Below are 16,971 nucleotides of genomic sequence, written 5' to 3' on the forward strand. Positions count from 1 at the left end.
AGGGTGCTCTTCCACTTCAGGTAGCGAAATGCCGCGTCTACGCTCCGGCGACTGATGAATGTGGTGCTTATCTGAACGATTAAGTCGTCGTCAGAAACACAAGGGCGGAACATTTGGTAACGGCCACGGCCTTTCTTCCGCCGCCTGGACGACGCCAGACTCACGATCGATCTGATGAAAAGTGAGTTCGGTCACGCTCGGGTCACGTTACTGGGACACGCGCTCGGTCGCGGTTACCTCCAGCCAACTGGTGCCAAGGAGAAGGTTGGTTGGAACAACCTTATGCCTATCCGCTTGAGGGAGTTCATGAGGTTCCTAGGTATAGCCAGCTACTATAGAAGGTCATGCCCGAACTTTATGCAGATGTCCACACCCTCACACATCAAACCAGCTCAAAGAAACCGTTCGAGCGGACCGATGGCAAGATTCAGTGTTTGCAGACCAGTGGCTTTGCCTTGCATTTTCAAGATTTCTGGCGATCTTTCTGTCTGCAGATGGACACCAGCGATACGGGTTGAGAAGCGCTTTCGCTACCGCTCACAGGGTGAGCATGGGGTGCGTAGTAAATTTACAGGGGATGCCGGCACAAGTCAATCTGCTCCGGCGGAAATACTAACTGTACGTCTGGTCTGCTGCCTGTCGACCACCTCACATATGGAACTGTGTCACTGTAGGAGGCCCCAGCCCTCCTGGCGGGGTTGGAAAAATTTGAAGTGTACATTTCGAGCTCCCCCAGCCAAGTGACAGTTTACTCAAGCCATAAGCCCTTCTAGTTTGTGCTGTTGCATGAGAAAAAGAATCAAAGATTGTTGTGATGGTCTCTAGCTTTGCTACCACACAACTCAGACGTTGGCCACCTCGAGGGCTGATGTTCTCTCGACTGTAGTGTGAAATGATAAAGATTATCCCTGTAGATCCTGTGTACATGTTTGTTTGGTTAGAGCCATATGGCTTATCTTTTCGTTTTCGAAATTTTCGTTTTTTTTTTTTTATGTGGAAGGTGTTACAGCCGTGGCTAACTATCCCATTAACCCTTATCACATGCCACCCTCCCTTACACCCCATAAGCGAACGATCCATTAAACCCTATATAAGGCAAGTTCCAAATCTCATGCAGGTAGACACCGGGTGAAGCCCCATGCCTTCCCGTAAAACAAACCATTAACCCTTTCACAACGGCAGTTCTTATATCCACCTTACAATCTGTCAGGCAGACTCTCACATACACTAGAAAATATATCTCCATAAGTTGGTTATCACGGTTAACTAGGACATCATGTTCTGAATAAGGTGATATGCAACACAAACTGGTGAAACGTTGTTCACATGTGTTACGTGCTCTTTAAGTGCTCTACCGGTAGGCACACGAGTCACACCACGAGCACTGTGTGTCAGGCATGTGTAGCGAGGTGTGAGGTGTGGTGGAAGTGTTTCGTCTCACACACAAAGATAATCTTCCATTTGATAAGAGAGCCACGGGATCGTCAGATGATCACATGATAGGTCATGGCTCTCGTAGAGAGCTCCTGACATCTCGACGTCGACTGGGAAAAATATAGTGTATAGCATCTGGTAACAATGCATGGAATGCCATGAGGATATTTCACCTCTAGGTGAAGGAGGGCGATTCAAAAATACATATCATATTCACTGCGGCTACAGTGACCAGGTTATAACGTACAGTGACATGTACATTAGAGAAACAATGAATGGACGTACTTACTGGCTTTACACTCTCTGGTCAACACCTTTAAAATGACCTAAGTCTGTTGACTGATCCTGGGTGACCTACACGCTGAAATGTCACCCGCTCATAAAGCGCTTGGACTGTCTTTGCTTCCAGGCCCGGAAGGATCTTCAGGTAGTGCCACATCGGCGAAGTCCCGGCTAAAGCCTGGTTTTCAGTCAACCCCGACACCGGCTGCCTGTGGTGTATATAAGCAGGAATATCGACCAATGAACTCAGTTAACTAACAGTCGTCAGTATGGCAGACTGGCCTGTACTCAGCTGGGTAAACTAGATATTTGATGTAATCCTTTGTAATGTATCTTAGTGATTCACACATACAGTTTCCTCTTTGTTGTATTTCTGTCTTTATTTGTGTTTAATGTAATCCTCTTTTTATCATCTGAGTTATTGATTTTGATCATATTTCAACTGTGCGTTTCCCTGGCCCCCGTATCTCCCCACGTGTGTATTGTCTATGATTCACAGTCTCCGTCAGTAATGTTCTTGGCACAAATAATCCGGATCTGTAGCCGAACATTAGTTACAACAACAGATGAGGACAACAGATGGTACCAGAGTTAAGACAGCTGAGTTGCAGGTAGAGATGCCTTAGATTTGTCTACAATAGAAAAGAGAAGAGTCAGAGGTGACTTGATCACAACCTTTAAGTTTTTCAAATTAGTTTGATGATGTCAACAGTGAACACCTGGAAGGACGTAGGTAATAGAGCAACCAGAGGCCATACCATGAAATTAAACAAGAAATGTGTTAGAAAAGATGTAAAGAAGTACATATATAGTATGGAAGTAGTGGGTGGGTGGGATAGAGTGACTGAGGACATGGTTAATGCAGACACCATACATGAATTTCTGAAGTTTCATGATAGTAGAGAATGCTCAAGATATGGGACCCAACGAGTGTACAACTCCCTCTCCGTGCAGTGCAATTGGGTAATCACAAATAGGAAATTATATACACACACGCAAAGCCATTACACAAAAAGATAGGAACACAGTTGCCCACCAAAACATACACATATATACGTAAATATACAAAGAAAATCCCTGTGTAAATCCCTTCTGGCCAACTTTGCTCAGGTGAACTGGCTGGAAGATTCCGTGCCAGTTAGCAATGTTTCCGGCCAGCATATGGAGCGTGTGTGTGTGTGTGTGTGTGTATGTGTGTGTGCGTGTGTGTGTGTGTGTGTGTGTATGTGTGTGTGCGTGTGTGTGTGTGTGTGTGTGTGTGCGTTTACCTATTTTTTCTATACGAAGATAGCGTTTTACACTTGTGATTACTAGTAGTGTTACGAAGAGAGTTTGACACGTGTTGCCTGGTCAATTAGCCTTATAATGTGCATAATTTTGGCTGCATATGTGTATTTGCATGTCATTTTGTATGTGTGCGTGTGTGTGTGTGTATGTGTGTGAGTGTGTTTGTATGTGCGTGTGTGTGTGTGTGTGTGTGTGTGTGTGTGTGTGTGTGTGTGTGTGTGTATGCACACTTAAGCATGTATATGTATGTCGATATATATATATATATATATATATATATATATATATATATATATATATATATATATATATAGTTGAATGTACGTATATATGTCTGCATGTGTGCAAATTCGTGTGTGTGTACTAGGGATGATGTATGTATTATTGAATCATTAAGCCGAGGCTGAAAATATACAGACAAGATGCCACTCACACATTACAGAAACACGAGAGTGGAGGTTCACCGTAGCCGGGACGGAGTTCTTTGTGTAGCGATCGCTTGATGTGGTTGTAGCACCAACTGTAACTCGGGGATCCTGGTCGCAGGCGGTCAGATGCCGCGCCACCTCTCTCCCGCACTACTGGATGAGGTGCGGGTTATGGACGGAGAGATTCTGGAGGATCGGTGGGCTGAGGGCTTCTTGACAGGTGGTGTACGAGGCATCAATAATAACGCTGTGTGCCCTTTGCTAAACCTCTTGTGGTCGCCCCTACTGTATGGTGGATAAGGAGGACGAGGCGGAGAAAACGTACATGAGTTTGGGACTAATGCAAGATGTGTGTATGTTAATGTGTTCAGGCACAGGAGAGAGTCCGTACTAAGTGGACGAACTACATAGAGGTGGTGTTGTTGCTGGAGATTTGATGATGAAGCCGACGCGTTCCTCTCAGCTCATATTGTCGTCCAAAGCTGACAGCGAGAAGCTTGATGTATGTTTTCTGTGCATGGGTATATACATATAACGATGTGTGGGTAATTACCTGCTTGTAGGTACACTGTGCGGTAAGGAAATTCCTCACTCTTGAGGCCCCAGCTATTGAACTTTATTGTCATATAACTTAATAAACTTTTGTATGTTGTCTACATTCACAGTCCCATAACTCTGCTTACTCCATTTATCCCCCGGCCTTGTACTATAAAAGTTTCTTTTCATATCTTTTTTATAAGGGTTTTCCTGCCTAATTTCGAAGAACAGTTTACTGTGTGTGTCATCAAACTGGATGAAGCCTTTCAGTCCGAGTGACTTGCAGAAAGTTGCTCACGATTTAAACAGAGAAAAACAAGGTTTTCATATTTGCTGCCTCACCCAAAACATGAAAGAAACAAGTGAAAGTGTTTCTGAGATTCATTAATACCACATACAAATCCTTTTGTTTGCATTAGTATTTCTCACACGTTTTTTTTAACGCAGACACCTGACCCACACATCCTCTACCACTTCTGAAACCACATTGCTCCTCCCCAGTCTGATGGTCTGTCTGTACATGCCCTCACCCTCTCAGTCACAACCCTCCCGTACAACTTACCATAAACACTCAACAAACTTATGCGTCTGTAGTTTGAACACTCAGTTTTGTCCTCTTTGCCTATATACAAAGGCACTATAAGGATACATTCACCCCCTTTCCTAAGAAAAGAAATTGCATTTCAATCCACATCAGCCGCTTTACCACATTTCCCCTTACGCAAGGGTTTCACCACTTCTTCTCTCTCTTCACAAAACCCAAACATCCTACATCTGCCATCCAGTCATCAAACATATTCAAGAGTCCTAAAAAATTATCACTCCATCTCCTCCTCACTTCATCACTACCTGTCCCCACTTCCCTAAGTGCCTCCTTTCACCGAAGTTCCCAAGCGTAGAGGAGAAACAATTCTAATTACGTAATCCCTGTGTATGGTAGACAGCTACTAAAGACAGCTATCTATCTATCTATTTATCTATCTATCTCTCGGAAAATATATATATACATGTATAGATACAAACACACACACACACACACACACACACACAAACACACACACATATATATATATATATATATATATATATATATATATATATATATATATATATATATATATATATTTCCTTCCTTTGTCGCTGTCTCCCGCGTCTGCGAGGTAGCGCAAGGAAACAGACGAAAGAAATGGCCCAACCCACCCCATACACATGTATATACATACGTCCACACACGCAAATATACATACCTACACAGCTTTCCATGGTTTACCCCAGACGCTTCACATGCCCTGATTCAATCCACTGACAGCACCTCACCATGAGTCATACATACATTAAATAACCTTATCAACCAGTCAATAATACAGTCACCCCCTTTTTTAATAGATTCCACTGCAATACCATCCAAACCTGCTGCCTTGTCGGCTTTCATCTTCCGTAAAGCTTTCACTACTTCTTCTCTGTTTACCAAATCATTTTCCCTAACCCTCTCACTTTGCACACCACCTCGACCAAAACACCCTATATCTGCCACTTTATCATCAAATACATTCAACAAACCTTCAAAATACTCACTCCATCTCCTTCTCACATCACCACTTCTTGTTATCACCTCCCCATTTGCGCCCTTCACTGAGGTTCCCATTTGCTCCCTTGTCTTACGCACTTTATTTACCTCCTTCCAGAACATCTTTTTATTCTCCCTAAAATTTAATGATACTCTCTCACCCCAACTCTCATTTGCCCTCTTTTTCACCTCTTGCACCTTTCTCTTGACCTCCTGTCGCTTTCTTGTATACATCTCCCACTCAATTGCATTTTCTCAATGCAAAAATCGTCCAAATGCCTCTCTCTTCTCTATCACTAATAATCTTACTTCTTCATCCCACCACTCACTACCCTTTCTAATCAACCCACCTCCCACTCTTCTCATGCCACAAGCATCTTTTGCGCAATCCATCACTGATTCCCTAAATACATCCCATTCCTCCCCCACTCCCCTTACTTCCATTGTTCTCACCTTTTTCCATTCTGTACTCAGTCTCTCCAGGTACTTCCTCACACAAGTCTCCTTCTCAAGCTCACTTACTCTCACCACCCTCTTCACCCCAACATTCACTCTTCTTTTCTGAAAACCCATGCAACCCATTTATTAAAAAAGGGGGTGACTGTATTATTGACTGGTTGGTAAGGTTATTTAATGTATGTATGACTCATGGTGAGGTGCCTGAGGATTGGCGGAATGCGTGCATAGTGCCATTGTACAAAGGCAAAGGGGATAAGAGTGAGTGCTCAAAGTACATAGGTATAAGTTTGTTCAGTATTCCTGGTAAATTATATGGGAGGGTATTGATTGAGAGGGTGAAGGCATGTACAGAGCATCAGATTGGGGAAGAGCAGTGTGGTTTCAGAAATGGTGGAGGATGTGTGGATCAGGTATTTGCTTTGAAGAATGTATGTGAGAAATACTTAGAAAAGCAAATGGATTTGTATGTAGCATTTATGGATCTGGAGAAGGCATATGATAGAGTTGATAGAGATGCTCTGTGGAAGGTATTAAGAATATATGGTGTGGGAGGCATGTTGTTAGAAGCAGTGAAAAGTTTTTATCGAGGATGTAAGGCATGTGTACGTGCAGGAGGAGAGGAAAGTGATTGGTTCTCAGTGAATGTAGGTTTCCGGCAGGGGTGTGTGATGTATCTATGGTTGTTTAATTTGTTTATGGATGGGGTTGTTAGGGAGGTGAATGCAAGAGTTTTGGAAAGAGGGGCAAGTATGAAGTCTGTTGTAGATGAGAGAGCTTGGGAAGTGAGTCAGTTGTTGTTCGCTGATGATACAGCGCTGGTGGCTGATTCATGTGAAAAACTGCAGAGGCTGGTGACTGAGTTTGCTAAAGTGTGTGAAAGAAGAAAGTTAAGAGTAAATGTGAATAAGAGCAAGGTTATTAGGTACAGTAGGGTTGAGGGTCAAGTCAATTGGGAGGTAAGTTTGAATGGAGAAAAACTGGAGGAAGTGAAGTGTTTTAGATATCTGGGAGTGGATCTGGCAGCGGATGGAACCATGGAAGCGGAAGTGAATCATAGGGTGGGGGAGGGGGGCGAAAATCCTGGGAGCCTTGAAGAATGTGTGGAAGTCGAGAACATTATCTCGGAAAGCAAAAATGGGTATGTTTGAAGGAATAGTGGTTCCAACAATGTTGTATGGTTGCGAGGCGTGGGCTATGGATAGAGTTGTGCGCAGGAGTGTGGATGTGCTAGAAATGAGATGTTTGAGGACAATATGTGGTGTGAGGTAGTTTGATCGAGTAAGTAATGTAAGGGTAAGAGAGATGTGTGGAAATAAAAAGAGCGTGGTTGAGAGAGCAGAAGAGGGTGTTTTGAAATGGTTTGGGCACATGGAGAGAATGAGTGAGGAAAGATTGACCAAGAGGATATATATATATATATATATATAAATATATATATATATATATATATATATATATATATATATATATATATATATATATATATATATATATATATATATATATATATATATATATTTCTTTTTTCTTTTTTTTTTTTTTTTTTGCTTTGTCGCTGTCTCCCGCGTTTGCGAGGAAGCGCAAGGAAACAGACGAAAGAAATGGCCCTACCCACCCCCATTAACATGCCTTGATTCAATCCACTGACAGCACGTCAACCCCGGTATACCACATCGCTCCAATTCACACTATTCCTTGCCCTCCTTTCACCCTCCTGCATGTTCAGGCCCCGATCACACAAAATCTTTTTCACTCCATCCTTCCACCTCCAATTTGGTCTCCCTCTTCTCCTCGTTCCCCCCACCTCCGACACATATATCCTCTTGGTCAATCTTTCCTCACTCATTCTCTCCATGTGCCCAAACCATTTCAAAACACCCTCTTCTGCTCTCTCAACCACGCTCTTTTTATTTCCACACATCTCTCTTACCCTTACGTTACTTACTCGATCAAACCACCTCACACCACACATTGTCCTCAAACATCTCATTTCCAGCACATCCATCCTCCTGCGCACCACTCCATCCATAGCCCACGCCTCGCAACCATACAACATTGTTGGAACCACTATTCCTTCAAAAATACCCATTTTTGCTTTCCGAGATAATGTTCTCGACTTCCACACATTCTTCAAGGCCCCCAGAAATTTCGCCCCCTCCCCCATCCTATGATCCACTTCCGCTTCCATGGTTCCATCCGCTGCCAGATCCACTCCCAGATATCTAAAACACTTTACTTCCTCCAGTTCTTCTCCATTCAAACTCACCTCCCAATTGACTTGACCCTCAACCCTACTGTACCTAATAACCTTGCTCTTATTCACATTTACTCTTAACTTTCTTCTTTCACACACTTTACCAAACTCAGTCACCAGCTTCTGCAGTTTCTCACATGAATCAGCCACCAGCGCTGCATCATCAGCGAACAACAACTGACTCACTTCCCAAGCTCTCTCACCCACAACTGACTTCATACTTGCCCCTCTTTCCAAAACTCTTGCATTCACCTCCCTAACAACCCCATCCATAAACCAATTAAACAACCATGGAGACATCACACACCCCTGCCGCAAACCTACATTCACTGAGAACCAATCACTTTCCTCTCTTCCTCGATAAAAACTTTTCACTGCTTCTAACAACTTGCCTCCCACAACATATATTCTTAATAACTTCCACAGAGCATCTCTATCAACTCTATCATATGCCTTCTCCAGATCCATAAAAGCTACATACAAATCCATTTGCTTTTCTAAGTCTTTCTCACATACATTCTTCAAAGCAAACACCTGATCCACACATCCTCTACCACTTCTGAAACCACACTGCTCTTCCCCAATCTGATGCTCTGTACTTGCCTTCACCCTCTCAATCAATACCCTCCCATACAATTTCCCAGGAATACTCAACAAACTTATACCTCTGTAATTTGAGCACTCACTCTTATCCCCTTTGCCTTTGTACAATGGCACTATGCACGCATTCCGCCAATCCTCAGGCACCTCACCATGAGTCATACATACATTAAATAACCTTACCAACCAGTCAACAATACAGTCACCCCCTTTTTTAATAAATTCCACTGCAATACCATCCAAACCTGCTGCCTTGCCGGCTTTCATCTTCCGCAAAGCTTTTACTACCTCTTCTCTGTTTACCAAATCATTTTCCCTAACCCTCTCACTTTGCACACCACCTCGACCAAAACACCCTATATCTGCCACTCTATCATCAAACACATTCAACAAACCTTCAAAATACTCACTCCATCTCCTTCTCACATCACCACTTCTTGTTATCACCTCCCCATTTGCGCCCTTCACTGAAGTTCCCATTTGCTCCCTTGTCTTACGCACTTTATTTACCTCCTTCCAGAACATCTTTTTATTCTCCCTAAAATTTAATGATACTCTCTCACCCCAACTCTCATTTGCCCTTTTTTCACCTCTTGCACCTTTCTCTTGACCTCCTGTCTCTTTCTATTATACGTCTCCCACTCAATTTCATTTTTTCCCTGCAAAAATCGTCCAAATGCCTCTCTCTTCTCTTTTACTAATACTCTTACTTCTTCATCCCACCACTCACTACCCTTTCTAATCAACCCACCTCCCACTCTTCTCATGCCACAAGCATCTTTTGCGCAATCCATCACTGATTCCCTAAATACATCCCATTCCTCCCCCACTCCCCTTACTTCCATTGTTCTCACCTTTTTCCATTCTGTACTCAGTCTCTCCTGGTACTTCCTCACACAAGTCTCCTTCCCAAGCTCACTTACTCTCACCACCCTCTTCACCCCAACATTGACTCTTCTTTTCTGGAAACCCATACAAATCTTCACCTTAGCCTCCACAAGATAATGATCAGACATCCCTCCAGTTGCACCTCTCAGCACATTAACATCCAAAAGTCTCTCTTTCGCGCGCCTGTCAATTAACACGTAATCCAATAACGCTCTCTGGCCATCTCTCCTACTTACATAAGTATACTTATGTATTTCTTTTTTTTCTTTCAAACTATTCGCCATTTCCCGCATTAGCGAGGTAGCGTTAAGAACAGAGGACTGGGCCTTTGAGGGAATACCCTCACCTGGCCCAATTCTCTGTTCCTTCTTTTGGAAAATTAAAAAAAAACCGAGAGGGGAGGATTTCCAGCCCCCCGCTCCCTCCCCTTTTAGTCGCCTTCTACGACACGCAGGGAATACGTGGGAAGTACTCTTAATCCCCTATCCCCAGGGATCAAATTCTAAAGAATTATAACATAATATTCAGCGGGTTGAATGATGCATTTTTTTGTATGTTTTCTGAAATGCAGTATTTGTTTGCTCAGTTATAAAACAAATAATGAAGAGCATATTTCATTCATTTCAAAAACATCATCATTCTTAAGAATAAATATATCAATGTACAGTTATAACAATATAATATTTAGCGAGTTGAACGATGCATTTTTTTGTATGTTTTCTGGAATGCAGTCATATTTCTGTTCAACAGAAAGTACAACATCGTTCATAAAAAGAGACCACATCACCAGGCAGATCTACATACCAACATATATCCTGGGAAAACTTTTTAATAGCTCCCTTGCCAGGTTTCAAGGTGTTTTCCCCATGATAACTCCTGAAGAGATATATATATGTATATCTCGCTTTTTAAACCAGGTATTCCCAATCATCAGTCCTTTTTCAGCACATAAATCTACAAGCTCTTCACCATTTCCATTTACAACACTGAACACCCCATGTATACCAATTACTCCCTCAACTGCCACATTACTCACCTTTGCATTCAAATCACCCAACACTATAACCCGGTCTCGTGCATCAAAACCACTAACACACTCATTCAGCTGCTCCCAAAACACTTGCCTCTCATGATCTTTCTTCTCATGCCCAGGTGCATATATATATATATATATATATATATATATATATATATATATATATATATATATATATATATATATATATATATATATATATATATTTATTTATTTATTTTTTTTTATTATACATTGTCGCTGTCTCCCGCGTTTGCGAGGTAGCGCAAGGAAACAGACGAAAGAAATGGCCCAACCCCCCCCCATACACATTTATATACATACGTCCACACACGCAAATATACATACCTACACAGCTTTCCATGGTTTACCCCAAACGCTTCACATGCCTTGATTCAATCCACTGACAGCACGTCAACCCCGGTATATCACATCGATCCAATTCACTCTATTCCTTGCCCTCCTTTCACCCTCCTGCATGTTCAGGCCCCGATCACACAAAATCTTTTTCACTCCATCTTTCCACCTCCAATTTGGTCTCCCTCTTCTCCTCGTTCCCTCCACCTCCGACACATATATCCTCTTGGTCAATCTTTCCTCACTCATTCTCTCCATGTGCCCAAACCACTTCAAAACACCCTCTTCTGCTCTCTCAACCACGCTCTTTTTATTTCCACACATCTCTCTTACCCTTACGTTACTCACTCGATCAAACCACCTCACACCACACATTGTCCTCAAACATCTCATTTCCAGCACATCCATCCTCCTGCGCACAACTCTATCCATAGCCCACGCCTCGCAACCATACAACATTGTTGGAACCACTATTCCTTCAAACATACCCATTTTTGCTTTCCGAGATAATGTTCTCGACTTCCACACATTCTTCAAGGCTCCCAGAATTTTCGCCCCCTCCCCCATCCTATGATCCACTTCCGCTTCCATGGTTCCATCCGCTGCCAGATCCACTCCCAGATATCTAAAACACTTCACTTCCTCCAGTTTTTCTCCATTCAAACTCACCTCCCAATTGACTTGACCCTCAACCCTACTGTACCTAATAACCTTGCTCTTATTCACATTTACTCTTAACTTTCTTCTTCCACACACTTTACCAAACTCCGTCACCAGCTTCTGCAGTTTCTCACATGAATCAGCCACCAGCGCTGTATCATCAGCGAAAAACAACTGACTCACTTCCCAAGCTCTCTCATCCCCAACAGACTTCATACTTGCCCCTCTTTCCAAAACTCTTGCATTTACCTCCCTAACAACCCCATCCATAAACAAATTAAACAACCATAGAGACATCACACACCCCTGCCGCAAACCTACATTCACTGAGAACCAATCACTTTCCTCTCTTCCTACACGTACACATGCCTTACATCCTCGATAAAAACTTTTCACTGCTTCTAACAACTTTCCTCCCACACCATATATTCTTAATACCTTCCACAGAGCATCTCTATCAACTCTATCATATGCCTTCTCCAGATCCATAAATGCTACATACAAATCCATTTGCTTTTCTAAGTATTTCTCACATACATTCTTCAAAGCAAACACCTGATCCACACATCCTCTACCACTTCTGAAACCACACTGCTCTTCCCCAATCTGATGCTCTGTACATGCCTTCACCCTCTCAATCAATACCCTCCCATATAATTTACCAGGAATACTCAACAAACTTATACCTCTGTAATTTGAGCACTCACTCTTATCCCCTTTGCCTTTGTACAATGGCACTATGCACGCATTCCGCCAATCCTCAGGCACCTCACCATGAGTCATACATACATTAGATAACCTTACCAACCAGTCAACAATACAGTCACCCCCTTTTTTAATAAATTCCACTGCAATACCATCCAAACCTGCTGCCTTGCCGGCTTTCATCATCCGCAAGGCTTTCACTACCTCTTCTCTGTTTACCAAATCATTTTCCCTAACCCTCTCACTTTGCACACCACCTCGACCAAAACACCCTATATCTGCCACTCTATCATCAAACACATTCAACAAACCTTCAAAATACTCACTCCATCTCCTTCTCACATCACCACTACTTGTTATCACCTCCCCACTTGCGCCCTTCACTGAAGTTCCCATATATACATATGTAAGTTTGAATTTATCCCTGGGGATAGGGGAGAAAGAATACTTCCCACGTATTCCCTGCGTGTCGTAGAAGGCGACTAAATGGGAAGGGAGCGGGTGGCTGGAAATCCTCCCCTCTCGTGTTTTTTTTTTTTTTTAATTTTCCAAAAGAGGGAACAGAGAAGGGGGCCAGGTGAGGATTTTCCGTCTAAGGCCCAGTCCTCTGTTCTTAACGCTGCCTCGCAAACGCGGGAAATGGCGAATCGTATGAAAAAAAAAAAGAAAATATATATATATATATATATATATATATATATATATATATATATATATATATATATATATATATATATATATATATATATATATATATATATATATATATATATATATATATATATATATATATATATATATATATATATAATTTTCCAAAAGAAGGAAAAGAGAAGGGGGCCAGGTCAGGATATTCCCTCAAAGGCCCAGTTCTCTGTTCTTAACGCTACCTCGCTAACGCGGGAAATGGCGAATAGTTTAGAAAAAAAAAAATATATATATATATATATATATATATATATATATATATATATATATATATATATATATATATATTTTATATTATCATTTTTTACTTTGCTTTATTGCTGTCTCCCGCGTTAGCGAAGTAGCGCAAGGAAACAGATGAAAGAATGGCTCAACCCACCCACATACACATGTATGTACATACACGTCCACACACGCAAATATACATACCTATACATCTCAACGTATACATATATATACACACACAGACATATACATATATACACATGTACATAATTCATACTGTCTGCCTTTATTCATTCTCATCGCCACCTCACCACACATGAAATAACAACCCCCTCCCCCCTCATGTGTGCGAGGTAGCGATAAGAAAAGACAACAAAGGCACCATTCGTTCACACTCAGTCTCTAGCTGTCATGTAATAATTTCAACTTTCTACAAGAGGAAACAGAAGGAGTCACGCGGGGAGTGCTCATCCTCCTCGAAGACTCACACTGGGGCGTATGAATTTGTGTGAATGTAACCAAGATGAGCAAGAAGGAAAGATAGGTAGTATGTTTGAGGAAAAGAACCTGGATGTTTTGGCTCTGAGTGAAACGAAGCTCAAGGGTAAAGGGGAAGGATGGTTTAGGAATGTTTTGGGAGTAAAGTCTGGGGTTGTTGAGAGGACAAAAGCAAGGGAAGGAGCAGCACTACTCCGGAAACAAAAGTGGTGGGAGTATGTGATGGGGTGTAGAACTTGATTGAAAGTAATACTGAAAGTGGATGGAGAGAGATGGGTGATTATTGGTGCCTATGCACCTGGGCATAAGAAGAGAGATCATGAGAGGTAAGTGTTTTGGGAGCAGCTTAGTGAAACCGGGTTATAGTGATGGGTGATCTGAATGCAAAGTGAGTAATGTGGCAGTTGAGGGAATAATGGGTGTACATGGGGTGTTCAGTGCTGTAAATGGAAATGATGAAGAGCTTGTAGATTTGTTTGCTGAAATAGGACTGGTGTTTGGGAATAGCTGGTTTAAAAAGAGAAATATACATAAGTATACTATGCAAGTTGGAGAGATGGCCAGAGAGCGTTATTGGATTACATGTTAATTGATAGGCACGTGAAAGAGAAACTTTTGGATATTAATGTGCTGAGAGGTGCAACTGAAGGGATGTCTATAGAGGTTTTCAGAAAAGAAGAGTGAATGTTGGGGTGAAGAGAGTGGAGAGCGTAAGTGAGCTTGGGAAGGAGACTTGTGTGAGGAAGTACCAGGAGAGACTGAGTTCAGAATGGAAAAAGGTGAGAGTAGTGGATGTTACGGGAGTTGGGGAGGAATGGGATGTATTTAGGGAAGCAGTGATAGCTAGCGCAAAAGATGCTTTGTGGCATGAGAAGCGTGGGAGGTGGGCAGGTTAGAAAGGGTAGTGAGTGGTGGGATGAAGAAGTAAGATTACTAGTGAAAGAGAAAAGAGAGGCATTTGGACGATTTTTGCAGGGAAATAATGCAAATGACTGGGAGATGTATAAAAGAAAGAGACATGAGGTCAAGAGAAAGGTGCAAGAGATGAAAAAGAAGGCAAATAAGGGTTGAAGTGAGAGAGAATCATTGAATTCTAGGTAGAATAAAAACACGTTTTGGAAAGAGGTAAATAAAGAACGTAATACAAGAGAACAAATCTGAACATCAATGAAAGGGGCTAATGGGGAGGTAATAACAAGTAGTGGTGATGTGAGAAGGAGATGGATTGAGTATTTTCAAGGTTTGTTGAATGTGTTACATGATAGTATGGTAGATATAGGGTGTTTTGGTCGAGGTGGTGTGCAAAGTGAGAGGGTTAGGGAGAATGATTTGGTAAACAGAGAAGAGGTAGTAAAAACTTTGCGGAAGATAAAAGCCGGTAAGGCACTGTGTTTAGTGACTGGTTAGTAAGGATATTCAATGTATGTATGACTCATGGTGAGGTGCCTGAGGATTGGCGGAATGCAACCATAGTGCCATTGTTCAAAGGCAAAGGGGATAAAGGTGAGTGCTCAAATTACAGATGTATAAGTTTGTTGAGTATTCCTGGGAAATTGTATGGGAGAGTATTGATTGAGAGGGTGAAGGCATGTACAGAGCATCAGATTGGGAAAGATCAGTGTGGTTTCAGAAGTGGTAGAGGATGTGTGGATCAGGTGTTTGCTTTGAAGAATGCATGTGAGAAATACTTAGAAATACAAATGGATTTGTATGTAGCATTTATGGATCTGGAGAAGGCATATGATAGAGTTGATAGAGATGCTCTGTGGAAAGTATTAAGAATATACAGTGTGGGAGGCAAGTTGCTAGAAGCAGTGAAAAGTTTTTATCGAGGATGTGGGGCATGTATACGAGTAGGAAGAGAGGAAAGTGATTGGTACTCAGTGAATGTCGGTTTGCGGCAGGGGTGTGTGATGTCTCCATGGTTGTTTAATTTGTTTATGGATGGGGTTGTTAGGGAGGTGACTGCAAGAGTTTTGGAGAGAGGGGCAAGTATGCAGTCAGTTGTGGATAAGAAGACTTGGGAAGTGAGTCAGTTGTTGTTCGCTGATAACACAGCGCTGGTGGCTGATTCATGTGAGAAACTGCAGCAGCTGGTGACTGAGTTTGGTAAAGTGTGTGAAAGAAGAAAGTTGAGAGTGAATGTGAATAAGAGCAAGGTTATCAGGTACAATAGGGTTGACGGACAAGTCAGTTGGGAGGTAAGTATGAATGGAGAAAAACTGGAGGAAGTAAAGTGTTTCAGATATCTGGGAGTGGAATTGTCAGCGGATGGAACCATGGAAGCGGAAGTGAGTCGCAAGGTGGGGGAGGGGGCGAAAGTTCTGGCAGCGTTGAAAAATATGTGGAAGGCGAGAACATTACCTCGGAAAGCAAAAATGGGTATGTTTGAAGGAATAGTGGTTCCAACAATGTTTTATGGTTGCGAGGCGGAGGCAGGGGGGTGCTTGTGTTGGAAATGAAAATTTTGAGGACAATATGTGGTGAGGTGGTTTGATCGAGTAAGTAATGAAAGGGCAAGAGAGATGTGTGGTAATAAAAAGAGTGTGGTTGAGAGAGCAGAAGTGGGTGTTTTGAAATGGTTTGGTCACATGGAGATAATGAGTGAGGAAAGATTGACAAAGAGGATATATGTGTCAGAGGTGGAGGGAACGCAAAGAAGTGGGAGACCAAATTGGAGGTGGAAGGATGGGGTGAAAAAGATTTTAAGCGATCGGGGCCTGAACATGCAAGAGGATGAAAGGCGTGCAAGGAATAGAGTGATTTGGAACGATGTGATATACCGGGGTCGACGTGCTGTCATTGAATTGAACCAGGGCAGGTGAAGCTTTTTCGGTAAACCATGGAAAGTTCTGTGGGGCCTGGATGTGGAAAGAGAGCTGTGGTTTCAGTGCATTATACATGACAGCTAGAGACTGAGTGTGAACGAATGTTGTCTTTTCCAAGCGCTACCTCGTGTGCATGCGGGGGTAGGGGGTATTCATTTCATGAGTGGCGGAGTGGCAACGTGAGTTAATAATGGCAGCAAGAATGAATTATGTACATG

Source organism: Panulirus ornatus, chromosome 3 (genome assembly GCF_036320965.1).
Source record: "Panulirus ornatus isolate Po-2019 chromosome 3, ASM3632096v1, whole genome shotgun sequence".
NCBI classification, from domain to species: Eukaryota; Metazoa; Arthropoda; class Malacostraca; order Decapoda; family Palinuridae; genus Panulirus; species Panulirus ornatus.